The sequence below is a fragment of the Fukomys damarensis genome, unplaced genomic scaffold (assembly GCF_012274545.1).
Source record: "Fukomys damarensis isolate Sample0158 unplaced genomic scaffold, DMR_v1.0_HiC HiC_scaffold_6, whole genome shotgun sequence".
Lineage (NCBI taxonomy): Eukaryota > Metazoa > Chordata > Mammalia > Rodentia > Bathyergidae > Fukomys > Fukomys damarensis.
Genome location: NW_022900918.1, coordinates 34,609,593 through 34,629,410, shown reverse-complemented (window position 1 = coordinate 34,629,410; position 19,818 = coordinate 34,609,593). Strand labels below are relative to the sequence as shown.

At 34.9% G+C, this 19,818-nt stretch overlaps 1 protein-coding gene and 1 non-coding gene across 2 annotated transcripts in view; both read right to left on the bottom strand.

The window, feature by feature from the left end:
- Positions 1-19,818, bottom strand: part of Itgbl1 (integrin subunit beta like 1) — a gene marked incomplete at its 5' end in the record, with an annotated part of 218,722 nt that overhangs the window by 125,399 nt on the left and 73,505 nt on the right. The gene's annotated exons all lie outside the window — the stretch shown is intronic.
- On the bottom strand, positions 5,032-5,138 carry LOC117285158. The gene has a single exon (XR_004516127.1). It is a non-coding gene; the product is annotated as a U6 spliceosomal RNA (small nuclear RNA).

Here is a 19,818-nt window from a genome sequence, read left to right as displayed (position 1 = left end):
AACACAGCTAAATTGATTTGTTATGCTGTGTAGTTCATCTAGGACTCCATCCCTATCCTGATAGATGTTGTGTTTTGTGTGTGTGTGTTTTGTGACTGTTGTTTTTTCATATAGCAGATTTACTCTTTGTGATATAGGTAGGGCTCAAGGAGTTTTGACAAATGAATAAGGGCAATATATTCATCAGCATATTTCTTACAAAGCAACACCATCACTTCAAAAATTGCCTCCTGCCCTACTAGACAACTGTTCATCTGTTTTTCTGCCCTTATATCTGTTTCACAATATTGTCTGAACTGAATTATATATCACATAGCATTTTAGATTTGGCTTCTTTCACTTTGCAAACTGCATTGAAGATTCATTGTGATGGTGTGAATCAATATTCTATTTGTCCCTTTTGTAATTGCTGATTAATATTCCATTATATAGATATAGTAGAGTTTGTGTCCATTTACCCATTAAAGGACATGTGTCTAGACTTAAAATTTTTTCATAAGGAGACAATAAAGCTGCTATAAACATTTGAGTTCAGTTTTGACATGGACCTATATTTTTATTTTTCTCAAAAGGAGACTGCTAGATTGCACAGGAAGTACACACACACACACACACACACACACACACACACACACATATATATATATATATGCATTTTTATAATTTCCAAATTGCCTTCCAAAGTGACTGTGCCATTCATTTTTACTAAGAATATATGAGATACTGTATCCCACCACCACTTGGTATTAGGACATTCTTTCCTTCCTCCCTTATGTCCTCTTTCTTTTCTCTTTTTATACTATAGTCACTTAGAGGTTTATAGTGGAACCTCACAGAAGGTCTAATTTGCATTTCCCCAATGACTAATGATATTAAGTATCTTTTCATATGTTTATTTTCAATCCTTTTATCTTTATTTGCCTATATTTTGTTGGATTTTCCCTCTGGTGTTTAAATTGGAGGTTTTTAAAATATCTTAGTCAAAAGTCTGACTTAAATGTGATTTATAAATATTCTCTCCTAATTTGTTTCTTGTCTTTCACCTTCTTTAACAGAATCTTCTGGAGAGTTAAAAAGTTTTCTTTTTACTTAAATCAAATTTATTAAATTTTCTCTTTAATACTTCTTCCTTTACTATTTGCTTAAAACTCTGCCTAATGTTCAGTTTATTATTTTGTCACTAGCACACAGTCTTAGACACTTCAATCTACACTAAGTATAAGACTTAGGCTTAAAGTAAATACTATGTGGAAATACTGTGTAAACTCCAAACTTGCCCTTTTAAACATTTTGGTCAGCCATTGTAACTCCTTTGACTTTCCATACAAACCTTAAATCAGTGTGTAGATATCTACCAAAAAAGCTTGCAGATATTTTTATTGGAATTGCATAAATCTATGGACAAAATTAGGAATGTCATGTAGGTAATATTTAATTTATAAATACGCTGAAATAAATTATTTGATTTTTGAGTGCTATATGCTATTTGTTTTGAGATATGCCCTATTTGGTTAAATATTATTTCTAAAGAGATTTTCTTAAATATTGACTTGCATCCACTAATATTTTATTGAGGATTTTTCTCTCTGTGGTCTTAAGTCTCCTTGTTATATAATTTTGTTTGTTGTAATGCATTTGTCTAATTTTAGTTTAAGGAAAATTTTGGCCTAATCAAGTGATTTGGGATATATTCTCACATTTTCTATTTCCTAGGAGAGGTTTTATTGAATCAGTATTATACCACTCTTTAAAGATTGGTAAATTCTCCTACTGAGAAAACATTGGTGCATACAATTCAAACATTTAACCATGATTCAATCTCTTAAATTAATATGTTATCTCTTCTTGTTTCTTTTATTGTGTTTGGTTGGTTGTGTCTTTTAGAGAATTGATCCAATTAATGCAATTAATTTGTTATTGCATTTATCAGCATAGAGTCCCTCATAGTATAAGTTTATTATCCTTTTAGCAGTTGCACTGTTGGTTATTATGTATGCTAAATCATGATGGTTTTGGTAATTGTATCTTCCTATACTTTTCTTGATTGCTGCGCCTAGAAATCTACCACTCTTACTGATATTTTTTAACTACCAGCATCCGTCTTCTTGCTTTTCTTTTCTGTTTTGTTCTTTTCAATCTCACTAATGTTGACTCCAATATTATTATATCCTCACTTCCTACTTTATCTTTTTCTTAATTTCTAGGGTTGAGGTAAAAAGTAATTTTAAACCTTCTTTTCTGTTCCACTGTAAGTGTGTGTGCATGTGTGTGTGTGCGTGTGTGTGTGTGTGTTTTACTGGATATTAAGCCCAGTGTTTAGTCCTGTTGCTTAATTTTGTTTTGTTTTGGAGGATTTTGGAGGATAGGATCTTACTAAGTTGCTAAATTGTCTAGTTGGGACTTGAACTTTCAATCCTCCTGCTTTAGTCTCACAAAGTGGTTCTGTAAGTATCACTTTTCTAAAATTTTTGATATACTGTATTTTATTTTCACTTAGTTCAAAATATATTTAATATCCCTTGTGATCTCTTCTTTCATCTATGAGTTACTTAGAAGTATACTGTGTAAATTTCAAATATTTGGGCATCGATAGGACACATTTTTTTATTTAATTCCTTTGGTTCTAATAAAATGTTTTTTCTTAAATTTCTCAAGGCATATTTCATGGCCCACAATGACGTATATTGTTTAATTGACTTGAACACATTACAAGAATATATTTTCTGCTGTTTTGTGGAGACATTCTATAAATATCACTTAGGCCAAATTAGTAATAGTTTGGTTTAGATTTTCTATATCCTCATTAATTTTCTGTCTACTTCTTTGTCAATTACTAATAAGGCAGTATTGAAGTCTAGAACCACAACTGTAGATTTCTCTCTTCCTCCTTCCATTGCTATCATTTTCATCTTTATTTTGAAGTGTTATGCTAATGGCATATACAATTTGGATTGCTTACCTCAATTCAGAATTCCAACTATTTTATTTTTTAATGTTCCTCTTTATTCTTAATATTATTCTATTTCCTGAAATCTACTTTTTCTCAGTATCAAAGTAGTAGCTAATTCAGCATTTATTCAACTAATATTTTAGAGAACAATTTTTTCTCATTCTTTTACTATTAATTTATCCATGTCTTATATTTAAAGCAGTTTCTTATAGACAGCATACAGTTGGGTTTTACCTTGTTATATAACTTGCCATTTTGTCTTTTAACTGGGATAGAGAGATCACATTTAGTATGATGTCTGATATTGTTGAGTGCATACCTGTCATCCTTTTTTATAGTTATCAGCATCCTCTGTTTTTTCTCCCCCTTTCTTCTTCCTTCTTTTTAGTAGTCAATAACTATTTAGGATTTATTTTATTTCTCCACTACTTAAACATTTTTCATTTTTACTGTTGTCCTGGGGTTTATATGTCTTTAGTGAGAGCCTGCTTTCAAATAATATCACATTGCTTGAAACTTGAAACAGTAAATTCCCAATTCCTCTCTCTCTCATTCTTTTTGCTGTTTTGCTTCTTCATAAGTATACAATATATTTAAATTAAGCATATTACACATGGCTATTAGCTTTGTTTAAGCAGTCAGTTATCTTTTAAAACTGCCATAAGAAAATATGAATGCCTTATATATTGTTATATATATCTTAATTGATTCTATTTCCATTGCTCTTCATTTCTTTTTGCAGATCCAAATTTATGCTAGCATTGACCTTCCTTTGCCTAAATAATTTTCTTTACATTTTTAAAGCAGGTCTACTCTAAAGAATATCCTTATAAAAGTTTTTTTTTATTTTTACAGTATACTTTTTTGGGATATGATCATCAAAAATGTTAACTTTTTCAGCCCTTTAAAGATGTCACTCTCTTTTCTTCTTAATTGCATGGTTTCTGGCAAGAAGTTTCCTATAATTATCATCTTTATCCCTCTGCATTAAATATAACTTTTTTTCTGTGATTCTAAGATTTTTTGTCTTTGTGTTCAACTTTTTCAGTATGATGGATCTACCTATTGTCTATGTGTGTCCTCAGCTATTTACCAATGTTCAGTTTTTCTTTTTTCTGTCCCTTCCACTGGGACCCTTGGGTGCTACAAGTGCCCTAGGAGCAACAATGTTTATTGCCATTTACTCAACATAAGGATTCCGTTTGCCTGGGAAATACGTACCAGTTATCTGGGAAGTTGTATTTGTTTCATTCCAGGCTTGCTCTTCTCCTCCCCAAGGTCCCTATTTTATGGATTATTTTTTAAAAGTATTCCTTAAGCTGCGCTGTGAGAATTCAGTGGAATTTGTAGAGGAAAAAAACCGAGGGAGGTAAGGACTCCCTGAAATTACACACACCCAGAGATCTCCCACTCATTCACCTGGGCACACTTGGTCTCCACCAAGTTGCCGTCGCCCTTCTTCTCAGGGCCTGGTTGTATCCATCAAGTGCAACTACTATTTGTTTCTTCTCCCGTCCTCCTTCTATGCATCTACTGCCAAGTATTTGAGCCAGTTGCTTTTCCTGTAAAATTCAAATCTCAGATGGAATCAAGACCCATAAGAATTTGTGATTTGTCCCACTTTCTTTTATACAAGAGTGGGAATGGAACTTTCTAGCTCTAAACTTCTACAAGGAGAAACTAGCATCTTGTATACATTCATCAAGGATATAAAATTAAAGCCTACTTCTTTGAATCCTACAAAGCTACATAATTTACATTTAAAGAGTATGTGGGAAATAAACAATAGTAGACCAGAAATTGTAAATTCAAAAAAGGATAACCTGAGCTACCTCACTTCTCAGATCACTCTTAATAGCTTCTTATGATATTTATTTTAAATTTTGAAATAGCATAAAGACTAGTGTGTAATTTTTGAGGTAAGTGCAAATTTTTATTCATATATATTTAAGTGAAATTTAGTAATAGTTTAAAAATTGAAATGCATTGCTACTAAATGAAATTACACTGCTAATTATTTTAAAATAAAGAACAAAGCAAGAAAATTGTTTTTAAATGTCTTTCTATGATTTCTTTTTTTAAAAAATATGGATCACTTCAAGAATTTGCGTGTCATCCTTGTGCAGGGGTCGCGCTAATCTTCTCTGTATCGCTCCAATTTTAGTATACGTGCTGCTGAAGTGAGCACTCTATGATTTCTACTGAAAACAATTTTATCATAACAAGAAGAATGGCTGTCCAACAATTATCCTCTCTGGGTGTCAAATGAGAGAGGTGCATCACCGCTAAAGCCTCAAGTTAACACTATGCTCGATGTTTTAATCCAAACACTTAGTCGGCCCTGTCCACTAAAACCAACCTATTTGCTTTTGTTCAATTGTGTGAATGGATCACCGAGACCTGCACTGTGTCCCACTTTGAAGTCATTTCAAACAAGTTTACTTATTAACAGGCTTACTCAATTTTCTCCTGGACTTTTTGAAGCACTATCAATTTCTCAGCCTTCTTTAGTAACAACAAGTATAAGAACGAGCTACACTAGATCCAGAATTCTAAGAAAAGACCATGAAATGATCTGTTATCTAATGTCACAATTATTTCAGTTTGTGGCAGACACTGGGCCATTTTCAAGATGGGCACCAGGCTTTGGCAGGCCTCTTAAGCTAACAAGAGATGCTGTCAGACACATAATTCTACTTTTAATTTCTGAGAACCTTTCCATGGGAACATGGAAGAATTCCAGGTAGAAGGATCTATTTCGTAAAATTAAAAGACCTAGGAATTAGTCCTGCCTACACATTAATAAGCCCTATGATCTCGATCAGGCAAATGGAAGAGACAAAAAGGAAATTAATAATCATGTGCTTATGGCATTATAAGTAACTTATGAAGGTTTTTCTATTTCATTGTCACAGTGAGTCAGTAGGATAGCTTTTATTTCTGTTTTGCAAATGACAGGACTAAAGACTCCAGTTTACGTATCTTGCTCAAGGTTACACAGCTCAGAAGCTCAAAAGCTGTTTTTTCCCAGGGCAGCCAACAGCACCTATTTAGTTCCAAAGGCAATGGACTTAGGAGAACCCCTTGTTCTTTGAAAGGTGGTGAAGGAAGAGCTACGGATAAGTGGCTTGACAGAATTGGTTTTGTTTTCAGTTTTCTTTTAGAACTCATATGCCTAGAAATGCATTATTCATAATCCTTGCAGAAAGAACTCAAATAGTTAAACGATCTGAATTACCATTTAAAACTAGATCATGCTAAAACTGGTAAATAATCGAATGCAGGAATCTAGTGACCTTTACACTTTACTATGCTCATCTGCAAAATTAAGAAATTGGACTCAATAAACCCAAGAGCCCAATCATCTGGAAAATCTTGTACTATAAAAAAAACCTAATTTCTTATGCTCATAACAAACCAGAGTAGTCTCAACAAATGGAGGGTTCCACAAAATAAAATAGGTGGTGGTACACACAGAGTAATTGTTATGAAATTGTGTTTGCTACGAAAAACAATATAAAACAGTTAAAATCTATTTGTTTTATAAAACTCCCATTAGAGTCCAGTGTGGTGGCGCACACCTGTAATCCCAGGAGTTTGAGGCAGGAGGTTCGCTATGACTTTGAGCCCAGCCTGGGCTACATAGTGAGTTTAGGGCCAGCCTGAACTAGCAAGGGAGACCTTGCCTCAATAACAAGCAAACAAAAATAAAACACTTATTAAAATATTATAAAGTAGCCAGGTGTTTATTTTTAAGTGAAATTTGGGTAAAATACTGCTAAAACTAGGGGCTGAAACATGAGAGTTCTGTCAACCCCAGATTGAAGGATATGTTTATTTTACAGCGAGACACAAATTTTTGGACTAACCTAAGTAAATTTCATAAAGTTAAACACATCATAATATATCAAATTCATGCCAGAATAACATACAAATGCAAACACACAAGCATGAGTTTGGGGACTGCGGGGACCTCTAGGTGTTAGGACAGAGTCTGCCACACCTAGCTTTTTGAACATTTGTGAGGTAATAATGTATATTTTGACTTTTCTGCCCTCATGGAGGTGACGATAAAATAAAAATGGATACGTGCTCTCTGTTTCTTCAGGGATGCAGAGTATGTTACAAGAATTATCTTGCCTAGTCGTGCCTCCCCCACATGTATCCCAAGGAGCTGGTGCCTCCATCTCTACTGGAGAAACCACAACAATGAGAGAGGGTGCTGTGTCAACATCTCAGGAATCTTGAAACAGGAGAGAAAGGAATCGCATGGAGTAAGGAAAACAGAAGTTTTCAGTTCTCCTTGCTCCTTCTAGCTTCCGGTTCCAAGATTCAATTTAATCAGCAAATTTTACTGAGATTCCTCACCTTCTTTGGCATTAAGCCCAGCCTTCATCTCCTTTGGTTTCTTCCTTGCATGTTTGTATGTGTACATTATGTGCATATTTATTAATGTATGCACGTATTCATATGTGTCAGGGCACACATTTATGAAAATTAGCAAGTCTCTAAATATGTTCTTATATAGTTCTTAAATTTCTTCTTTTAAAATGGTACCAAAAGTGAAAGCTCTGGGTGAAGAGGTGGGATATAGCATTTTTCCCAAAGCTGACAATTTTTTTCAGTACAGTTTTGTGGATATGCCCTTAGTAAACATTTATCTGACATTGCTGTGTTTTTCAAATTCAGTCCTATTGCTTACCCACAGCATGAACTCTGAATATGTCCTCATTCCTCATCCCCAGGACTGAATCATGTATCCACACAACACAGCTCTGTCATCTCACAGCTAGGCTTCTGATCCCAGTGTCTCTCCAGGGACAGACTGCCGGGGCTCAAACTTGCTGGCTGGGAAACCAAGCAAATATATAACCTCTTATATCTGTTTCCTAAGGACTATTATAACAGGGTACCAAAATCAGGCAGCTTCATGCAAGACAAATGTATTGTATCACACTTCTGTAGTCCAGAAGTCCTAAATCAAAATATCTCAGACTTGAAACTCTAGACTCTCCTCTTATCCCGTTTGGTCTCCTGGTGGTCACCAACTATCCTTGGCTTACAGGCGTCATCTAATGTCTGCCTCTGTCCCTACATGTCCTTATCCCCTCATGTGTCTGTGCCTCTTTTCCTCTTCATGAGGGCCCCAGTCATATTGGATTAAAGGCCTGACCTACTCTGGTGTGGCCTCTTCTTAAAGAATTACATGCGCAATGACCCTTCCTTTCCATGTTGTTACCACCATCTATATTGAGAGCTTTTGGAGAGCAAGTTGCCCTAATACGTTTGTCTTCACATTCACAATTCTTCAGTTTAAAGGAAGACATAATTTTGCAGGTTAAAAGTGAATCTCAAGTACAAATTCTGAGTCATGTTTCTCCTTCTGTCAGCTAAAAAAATAAATAAATAAACCAAAATCTTGGATCAAGTAGCCTTTCTGGGATATAAAGACATAAAATTTTCCTGAAGGAAGTCTACGTTTCACAAGGCTAACAGGCAAATCTATTAACAAATTAATCCAATAACCACTGAAGCTTCATAGCAATTTAAACAATTATGGTGGTATCCAATAGGCTAGTAAATACATGTTCAGTTAAAAATGTGCATGTGTATTTGTATATTTATGTGTGTTGTTTGTGTATTTCTTTTTAACATTCCTAATTTCTTCCATATTTATAGTAGGCCTTGCAATCAGTTACTTTTTATTTTGGTACTGGGGATTGAACTCAGGTCCTTGTGCTTTCAAGGGAGGTGGCAGAACCACTGAGCTAAATCCCTGGCCCTGGTCAGTTACTTTTTTAAAAGCAACATTTTTCAGCTTCAGAGAAAAGGTCTTGATGCAAAATAATAGTTCCCAACTTCTGGTGCCCTTCTTTCAGGCACAGAACATGTCTGAGACACAAGAAAAAAAAATGCTAGAATTAATATTTATCCTAATATATTACAACTTTAAAATATTAGTTTTGCATATTTTATGTGTACAACATATTGAGATGAAATATATCTATGCAAATTTTAAATGAATATGCACATATATGAGTAAACTCAATTTTTCCAAAATGTGGTCAAAAGAATTTTGACTTTCGCATAGGTTTGCAAAACTGTAAGAAAGATTTTATTTGTTCGGGTAGGTATTCGAGACACACTGTTGATATTTTTGCAGTTTTTATACTTCATGGTAATATTTAATTCCAAAAACTTAAAAAGAAAAAAATTCATATGTTAAAAGCAATACTTCTATAAATAATGATTCTAAAGATGCTACTCAACAATGATGTTGTTTAGGAACTTCATTAATAGTAAAGGTATTAACCATATTAACCATATTAACCAGTTTATATTCACAAGAGACTGCATGGGGGGTGGGCACAGGGATATTCATCTTCACAACCTAAGAGTCTACAAAGCCCTGGAGAGAGTGTATTTGGTGAATATGAGAATGAGGAAGACAACATTTTTGGAATAATATGCTGATCCAGTATGAAAGTTGCACAGAATTGGTATGAACTATGTGGGTCTCCAGGCCCTGGCCCCTGCCTCACCTCAGTGGAGGTGAGGTTGAGACACAGAGAGAATTGGGCTCAACGTGCATGAGCCTTGGGAAAATTTGCAAATTTTCACTGGAGCAGCTTGGAACAGTTCAGACAGGATAGAACTGGACGTGACGATCACACGTGTCTGACACAGGTGACCAAGGGTTCGCAGACCCAGAAAAATGCCAAAGCAGAACTAATTTGTTAAAAGGAAGATGATTCCTCAGGGCTCATGATCAGAATGGGTGGTTGGACCTACAGCGACCACCAGGCAAATGGGAAGTACAGGTGGGATGGTAGAGAGAAGGCAGCAATTGGAGAAGCCAAAGATAAACAGGAGCCCAGAGGTTCCAGCGAACGCTGCGAGGAGTGAGCAGTTTACTCCCAAGACCCTGTGTCTCCACTGCCTCGGGCCTTAACTCCAGGGGAAGCCCCAGATCGATGGAGAACACCTTACATGGGATTAATGGGTTCTCCAAGGAACCAAACCTGCTGGTACCTTGTCTCGGATTTCCAGTCCCAAGAACTGTGTAAAAAAAGGAATTTCCTTAGTTTAAACCTTACAGCTTCCCTCACTGACCAATACAGAGACCTCAAGGTTCAGTTTAAAGGAGCTTCGGGAAAAGGGGTATGGCATTCTGCATTTCTGAGTTTAGAATTTGAGAAACTAATTGTTCGACATTGATGTATTCACCAGGTTATAATCCACAGGTTTACGAGCTGACTCCATAAATGACACCTGGTTTACCTGCATCCTGAGGCAAATCATTGAACCTGAAAGCCTTGAGGGGTACGCTCAGAACCATTCTGAAGATTGTATTAGATGGAGAAAACCTCTAAATAAAATCTATATATTTCTCTTTGTCAGCTTGTGTCTAAAGTCAGTAGAGAAAGATGCAATAAAAACATAAAGAAACATATTGCTTAGGCAATCACAGACAAAGACCAAATAACTCTTGATCATTTCATTTATGATTGCTCCATCCCCCAAACCTTGTTTTCTAAAAACTAAGGGTACTGTCTTCTGAAAGCAAAGCCTGATCTCTCCACTTAATTCTACTGCATGATTGAGTACCAACGGGCTGTACGAAAGCTGCCCTATACAAAGCCTATAAAACTACACAGATTTATAATTTTGACAGAGAATTTTTATATTGCCCCCTAAATAAATCTGTGTAATGGCTGTGTCAAATAATATCTTTAATTACCTTGTGATAAACAAATGTTATGATCAACTGGTTCTTTGAAATGTTATTTTCTCCTCAGCTAACTAGAAATGAGCATATAGAAACTATTTTTTCTTTCCTTCTCACTTAGTTCAAGAACAAAAATTTATATTTTGTGCCACTTTACTGCAAGTCTTCCCACTTCAATAACTTCTTCAATAATCTTCACTCCCTGGATAGCCTTGCTACAAGCTCTTACAGAGTAGGTAGTTAATAAAAGTTACTGGCAGCTTGGTTGACTTGACTTTAAAAAAATGAAATCATTCTCCAGAGTGCCAGAAAAAGGCATGGCTGTTTGTACATTACAAGATCAGTCATCTGAAAATATATATCTGCAGTTGGCATGGAGACCAAACCGAGCTCATTATTATTCATTCTTAAGAACTTTTTAATCACTTATGAAGTATTTCACAAAACTTAAAATGTAATTCCTGGACACGATAAAATACATTAAAATGAATTGTTGCTTTTGATTCCCCCTTTTGAAAAATAAAAAAGTATAGCTCAATAGACAGAAAAATTAAATTGGGAATAAGGCCATAAGGCAAGCAATATTGTTTTAAAGACATAACACTCCTTCACTATTTTGACCTCCCTGCCTCCTTTCTTCAGAAGTAAAATATGAACACAGTTTATTCAGCAAGTAGAGCTCTTAAAGAAATTGCATATATTGGTAAATGACGGGCAAATTTCGCTCAGACGTGCATTCAAGTGATCAAAAGGAAAGAAAAGGTTGCCATGGTAGCCGGTGCACTCTGTCATTTTAGGAACCACTGAAAGCCAAAGCGCGTGGAGATGGAGGAAAAACACACGGCAAACCAGGAGCAAAAGCACACGCCTGAAATTCTAGCTCCTCCAGAGGCTGCGGCAGGAGGATCACAAGTTTGAGGTCAGCGTGGGCAACTCGCGGGGAGCCTGTCTCAAAAGAGCTGAGGGTATGGCGAGTGATGGAACACTTGTCTCACAAATGGGAAGCCTCAAGTTCCATCCCTAGTACCTGAGCAATAAAGAAAGAATAAAAAGACCACGGCGAGAGTGTAGCCAATGTCCGACTGGTTTCTTCAGGTGAAAATACCCCAGATCTAAATTTCTTAGCCCTTGACTGGAATCTTCTCAACTCATGAGGTGTCTATTTCCCCCTTTTGAAAGTCCACAGCTGTAATGCATGATACTATTTGCCTAATTTTTATATTTTAAATCATCTTTTCTATTCATTCCAGATAATGTATCTTGGCTTCCTTTTTTCACAGACAACTTGACATCGCCTTTGAAAAATGCCTTTACCAAGTCTACAGTGTATAGAATTATGGTAATTTGTGTTTCACTCCTCAGTTACACTTAACTGTGATTCTCAAAATGACAGGAAAAATAGAAACCCTGCTTTTAAGGAGTAAATTCTTGGTGAATGCCCTCAAGTGATTCTTCCTGAACCATTCGCACCTCTGAAATTGTCCACTCAGCTCAGGCACCCCACACTTGGAAGGGGAAGATGAACGACACTCACTGCCTGCCCTCTCTCCCTCTTACCCTGCTCTCCTTCACTTTTGTCCCCTTCCTCCTAGCACCAGAGCCCATGGCCCCCGTCTTTTCCCTACAAAGAGCTCAGACATCTTTGCATTCTGCTTCTTTGAGGTCTCCGATTTTTCTCTCTCCTTTTTTCAACCCCTGTTCCTCTTTAGCACTTTCTACTTAAGATCATAAAATTCAGCACGTACCTTCTGCTCTTTACAAAATACAATGCAAAGCCTCTATGGAAACACAGGCCCTTGTCACTTTCGCCTGTATTCCGATGCACCCCTCCCTCTCTTAGTCAAATCTCCAAACAAGTCAGTTTGCACTCCCAATCTTACCTTTTATTTACAGTCCATTCTAATCTCACCACCCTACTAACACTCCTCGAAGGTGACTAGTGTACTTCTTATTGCTTTATGCAGCTGACATTTACGTCCTTACCTTATTGGGTGCTTCATACCCTTAGACACCTCCTCTGTCTCCGCCCTTCTCCTGTCCTCTGCATCCTGCCCACCCCCCTCCATCACACCTATAGACAAGTCCTCAGCAAAGCAGTAATCTTAGGCAGGCTGAAGCAAACAAAAGGTTTAAGAAAGACCAGGGCATTTATACTTTTCCTGGTATCCAACAAACAGTTTGAACACAGAAAGAAAGCTCATGAAGATAAAAGGAAATGCTAAAAGATTCAAAGCATTATTTCCTTTGGCTACCAAAATGCACAAGTAAGACTGTTTATCTGGACTGTCAACTTGACGAGACTAAGAGCCCCTTGGAGCGCTGGTTGTATTGTGAGAGCACGGACCACATAGATGGAGGAAGTGGGTCACGGGGGCATGGCCTTGGAGACGACACCTGAGGCCTGCATCCTTCCTCTCCAGCTCTCCTGTTCCTCTCTGCTTCCTGGCTACCACGAGTTGAATCATTCTCCTTCCCTGCTTCCATGATGTTTCTGCCTTAAACTCAGCTGACCACGGAGAGAAATTTCTGAAACCATAACCCATAATAAATCTCTCCTACTTTAAGCTGCAGGTGTCTAATGTTTGGTTCCAGTCATGGAATACTAACCAATATACCAATTTCAAGAAAGCTAAAATTTAATCTACCACCAGCACACTTTTATCGTTTTTCTTAAATTTAATAAGATACCATGCATCTTGCTCCAAGCCTTTATTTCCTTTCTTTCTAAAATACATGTTAGAGAAGTGTGAGAGGGACTAACATTAGATGTTTATTCTACTTTCAAAGTAATGATTTAGCCTGAGACAGTCTCATGTTCCTAACAGAAGTCAGGAGACTCTTGGGTCAGGCTCTAAAGCCCTTATTATTCATAGCAAGAGATGTGAGCGGAATATCAGAGCGAAGTATTACAGACCAGGGACCCTCAGGTAGGGCAGCCTGACACTTTACAATGAGCTATATGCAGGCCTGAACTTTGCTCTGGAAGGAGACACCATATTATAACAGTAGGCTAGACACAAACTTCTTTTCCTCAGTGGAAGATACTACATCTTCCAAAGTTGTTCTCTGTAGTAATATCCATGAAAAGAGAGTCTGAAATGGAAGGATCAGAGGCTATGTTGACAAACAGAAGTATGAGAGGTGCTTGGAGAACGTCCGTCCGTTCACGCAAATATCTTGGCACATAAAGATTTACTCTATTTTTTTTTTCAGTTACACAAAGTTCCACAAGATATAGCCACAATCATTTATCAGTTCTTTATAAATGTGCATTCAACTAGTTTTGATCTTGTACCACAATTAATGATATTGTTGTATTTTTCTTACGCCTACATCTTTGTGCAGAGTTACTGTAAGTAGAATTAATGATGAAAGGGTGTGTGTGTGATTAAAACTTTAATATCTATAGACATATTTGTTTCCAAAACTTCATTAAATACACTCCCACAAACAATGTGCAAGGATATGATTGCCAACATGACAGAAAATTATTAATAACCTATGTCGAGCTGAGTACTAAAATGATATTAGATATCTTTATTGGCATATGTTTATTATGAAGATGATTCCAAGTCTTTCCAATGGTTTATTTTTCTTTAATAAAAATATTTTCTTAAAATTTCTGCTCACATAGTTCCCTGTTTTTCTGTTGAGTTATTGAACATGTTCATGGTTATTTTGTTGTTCTATTGGATTTGTTTTTTTCTATTTTTATTAGTACATGCTTTAGTACATACAGTCATTGTATGGCATTGGTTCAAAGTGCTGGGGATTTAGGTGAGTGGTTCTGCCACCTGCCTCACAAGCGCAAGGACCCAAGTTCCAGCCCAGAAAGAAAATGTATGGAACTGGCACATACATAAAACCTATTTCAATTATTTTTCCCTTCCCTTTATTTTGCCACCATCAAATTAATTTATCTTACAAGATCTTTTAAAGTTGATTATCATACAGGCAGATTAAAAACTAGGCAAAGAGGCAAAAAAACTAAAACACATAAAACAATTGTACTAAGTGGAAATATACTTTTGCATACATTGTCCACACTGGATTACAATATTTTTTATCTTTTTAAAAATTTTTATTGGTATATATTAGGTATACAATATTCAATAATTTTTAATAAATGAGATCATCCAGATACCACTTAAAGTATTGATTTAGATATAGAAAACAAAAGTAACTAGACAGAAACAAATAAATGAAATATATCAGTCTGAAAAATGATTCTTACAATAATTTGATACTATATTAGAGGATTTATTGAATTTAACAGATTTTAAATTATATATTGTATATTTGTAAATATATCCTAAATTAATGTCTATGATTAATTTGATTAACTTTTTCCTCCAAGAAGTTCCAAGATTTAGTTGATATAGTGTTTTCTAATGCCATATTTGTCTCATTATATTGCAATAATTTGCATGCTTAAACAATAAACAGAAAATTTCCATATCTTTTTATATTTTGAAATAATTTAAGAAAAATTAGGCTTATTCTTAATTTTTTTATTTATCTGTAAAATATTTTGCCTTGTCCCAAGTATTTGTGGATGATGAGAATTTAAAATTTTTTGAGCTATAACTGTAGTTCACAGTCCTGGATAGAGTTCATCTCTTCCTGTTATTTGGGGGAATATTTTTAGAAACTGTTCATTTCACCTAAGCTTAAAATTTACATACATAAATATTATCTTGTTCAACACTTTCAGATTTTTGGTACATGTCTAAAGAAGGGGAAAATGTCTTTTTAAATACTTTTTATCACTAACCAACAAAGGATGTGATAAATTTAAGATTTTGATTAAAAACCAAGACTTTAAAATAATAATGTCCGGAAAGAATAAAAAGGATCCATTAAAGATAAAAGTAGAAATTAATGAATTAGAAAATAATCACACAAATAATTGACGCTAATAAATCTAATAGCAGCAAAACGGTCATTATTAGTTGCCATAATAAATACAAAAATGATGTTAAATCTTTAGAAAGCAAAAGTGGGAAAACTAGCAACATATTCTGAAAAAAGAAAATAAATTAGTATATAAAAGATACTGGTAATATAAAATGTGCAAATAAATATATAGGTTCTATATACCCATAAAGTTTCCAATATTCTGAATTTCTTATTTTTGAGTCTCAATAACCTGCAGATTGGGTTTGAAGTTCCTCTTGTTCCAAAATATTTTTTAAATTATATTTTCCTTCACAAAGAATCTTTATAATAAATAGGATTTTATTTTCAAGTTTTACTTTACCTAATTTGATTATTTTTAAACTAAATATAGAAAACTACTAAAACCATATTATTAAAAAAATTTTTTCCATATCCTCATATTATTTTTACTTCACTTGATAGTGTTTCAGTAAAATAATGAAATTGTGAACCTATTTCTTTTTTAATGAAATTAATAAGTTATGTGTTTGGGGAAAATGATAGATTCATCTACATTTACAAGTATGATGAAAAAAGACTGCTCACTACATTTTTAAATCTATGCTGATTCTGAAACTAAAATACCATTTCATTACTAACTTTGTGTTTCTGATTTTTGTTTATATTTTTGTTATGTTTGTTGCCTTTCACTCTATTGTGTTGCTACATTTTAAAATGTATTCCTTAATTAAGATTGTCCAGTTTCCAAACCTTTAACATTTTATTTCCTTCATTCTTCCTTTTATTTTTGTATAACTCTTTTCATTAGTTTGTTCTCTCAACTTAGGTTTATTCTGCTGTTTTAATTTTTCCTCTGGATCTGAACATATGCCATTTTGTAGGCTACCTCTATGTCTCTGTATTAACTCTTTAGTTGTTGGGGTAAAGACAGGTCAAAGACTGCCCAAAGGGGGACGTGCAGTGGATGGAAAGTCATGCAAATCTTGGAAAAATTTGTGGCAATATATTTGTGGGAAGAGGGAACATGTGGTACTCTGGATTGAACCCAGGGCCTTTGCACTAAATTACATCCCTAACCTTTTTTCTATTATTTTATTTTGATACAGGGCCTCACTAAGTCACTAAGTAGCCCAGGCTAGGCGTGAACTTGCAATTCTCCTTGGTCACCACCTGAGGCAACTCTTTTCACCAACTGGCAGAGAAATCTTCCAATATGACAGCTTATCATTTAATCAGCTCATACTAGCTGAATATCACACTGGCAGTAAATATTTTTGAATAAAGAGTTTCTATTCTCTGATTTATATGTATTGGTACCATTATATAGCTAGAATGTAATCAGTAAAAATCAATAGTCATGTCTTGCTAGCTCTATCTACAGAGCCTAGGAAAGGGGCTTGGTAGAGGTATCCACTTATTAATTCCCTGATAGACATATTTTTCTCTATCAGTTTCTCCAAACCACTCTTCCAGCAATAGTTTCTCTCAGTTCTTGGATATTTGAGACTATCTCTTTGTATATGTTTATGGTTGGTCATATATAAAATTTCCAAGGATTAGTTGATTTTTTATTGTCTTATGAAGTGTTAGCAAAATGTGGGTGAATATTTAAATGTTTAAAACTATAATAGTAATTAATCATTAATCCTCCTCAAAATATTCCCCTCACTTTGAGCAACACACTTATCCAATCATTCCTGTCTCTGTCTGAAGTACTTGAGGAGGCTCTCTTTCATGAGTATCTTTCTGAGATGTGATTAAAAGTAGAGGGAGGGCTGCTCCGGACAGCCATCCGACAGAAGGGCATGCTTATAAAAGCATGATGATCTGTCTCCATCCACTTTACTTCCTGGCTCTTTCCAAAAATCAAATAACCATGAAAAGTAAATGTCGTGAATCAATTCAAGACATTAAGGCTGCCACAGCAAAACTGCAGAAATGCTTCAGAAAGAGGCAGGAACTGCGAGACAAGTGTGTTTGATGCAAAAAGTATTTTCCAGGGAATTGGTGCAATGTATATGCTACAGTATTTAACTTTCAATTTAAAAATTCATTGTTTTTTCCCATCGTATCTCCAGTTTAGCCAAGTTTACCCATAAGATTCTTTCTGTGCTATTCAAGTCCATTGATTTTTACCACTCATTGGCCTGTATGTTTTTTCCCCAGGGCGTTTTTCCCTTTCTAGAAATTAAAGTGGGCATATTTTCAACAAAATAAAAGTGTATCTTTGGAAACCATGCTGTTCCACATTTTCTGTCCCATAGATATAACAGTTATAACCCTTATGTTGGATGCCTCACTTTAGTTCTTCCATATATTTCTTTCTCTCTAGTCATTTCCTTATTTTTCATTTAATTATTCTAATATTATCTTGCCTGCCTTTCTTATTCCTTTTCACCCTGGCCATATCTATTCTCCTTTACACCACAGTAATGTTTTCATTTTTCTCATGTAACTCCTATATTTTCTCTGCATGCATTGCAAGTTAATTTCACTTTTTTAGAGGCAATGCAGCTTATAAAGCCTAAAGTCTCAAACTTTAATGCTGGTAGACAAACACCTACATCATAGCTTTTCTGTAAACTTCAATAAGTTAAACAGCCTCAGAATGCTCATCTGCTAAATGCAGAAAGTGATACTAACTGCACTACAGTGTTTGTAAGAATTAAGTCACATGACAATTACAAAGTACTTGGGAGTATTTGTCACATGATAAAGACTATGTATTTATTAAATTATTTTTTAAAACATAATTCCCCTCTGTATTCTTGTAATTCCTTCTTGAATACTTGGCACTTCTTCTTTGAACACTCATTTCCCAAAAGCAATAAACCCATCTTTTTGTTGTAAAGAACTTTCTTTTAAATCTCATAGCATAAAAAAATTCATGTTATCAACTCTATAATAAAATCATTCGGGTGTTGACCTTTTGCGTTTTCTGTAGTACTGAATGTTCACATTTTTCATTTCTTTCTTGTATTGCTTTTCAGAGATCTCATGTTCATTTTTTAATTAGTATTCATCATGGAATGAGAAGAAAATTCCTGGACCAAAGATTTTGTGAAAGGATAATGTGAGTAGATCACATAAGTGAATCTCTTTATGAATACTACATTGCACACATGTGCAAATATTTTACTACCACTTTGTAAAATAAGTCTGATTGTTCAAGTATTACCTGAATACATAAGTTTAACAAATATAACCATAATATTCTCCAAATTGGTTGGAAGCAATTTTTGTATTTCCACTGGTGAGTCCTTTCCTTTTACCTTTTATTTTATTTTTTTTTTAGCTTATGCTTCCACTCTGCTTGAAATGTTTCTTGACCCTTGTGGTTTAAACTTAAACTATCCCATCAATGTCATATGTGGGACTTTTGGGAGGTGACTGAACCATGGGGTGTTCTATTCATCAATGGATTAACCCACTGATACATTCACAGCAGAGTGTGTGATGATGTGTTGGAGCCAAATGATCACGGACAGAAGCCCCTAAAACCATGAGCCTTTATGTTGTATGTGTCAAGTGTTTGTTCCCAGTAATAAAAAAAGCCTGGCAAATATAACTCTCAACTAAGAGAAGAACCCTTCCCAGGTTCCCAATATTCCACACACACCCATCACTCCATGAGCCCATAACGTGTCTTTATGTGGCTCCTTCCTCACTAAACTGGTGCCTTCTTTAGGACGGAGACTGTGTCCTTTTTATATCTTTGGTCCCAACCAGTTTTCTGTCACATAGTTATTACCAAAAACTCTTTGATGAATGGGCATCTTAAAATGTTTTGCCCATGGGTAAACCACTGATAGATAGGAAAAGTAGAATGTGAATCCACTTCTTCTCTTCACAAATCATAATTTTTCACAACTTATATTAGTGATAGCAACACAAATAAAAGAGCCAAGTGTATAGCAAAAACTCTGTTTTACATACTGTAAATTGTAATTATCCTTCAAATAACTCGTGCAGATGAGTCTTATTCATCCTAATACTGGCAAAATTATGGTGTACAATTTGCAAAGACATAATAATTAATTTTAATTCACATGAGATTGTAAAAACTGATCCAAATATACTATCTATGTAACCGAAGTAGAGTCAATAAACCTTCATGAAAGTATGGTATAATATTTTTTAGTTGATTAAGCCACAACTAGCCAATTCAGGGTAGTTATAAGTGAAACCATTGCTTTCATGCAAACAATCTGTTTTTTTTTTTTTTTTTTTTTTTTTTTTT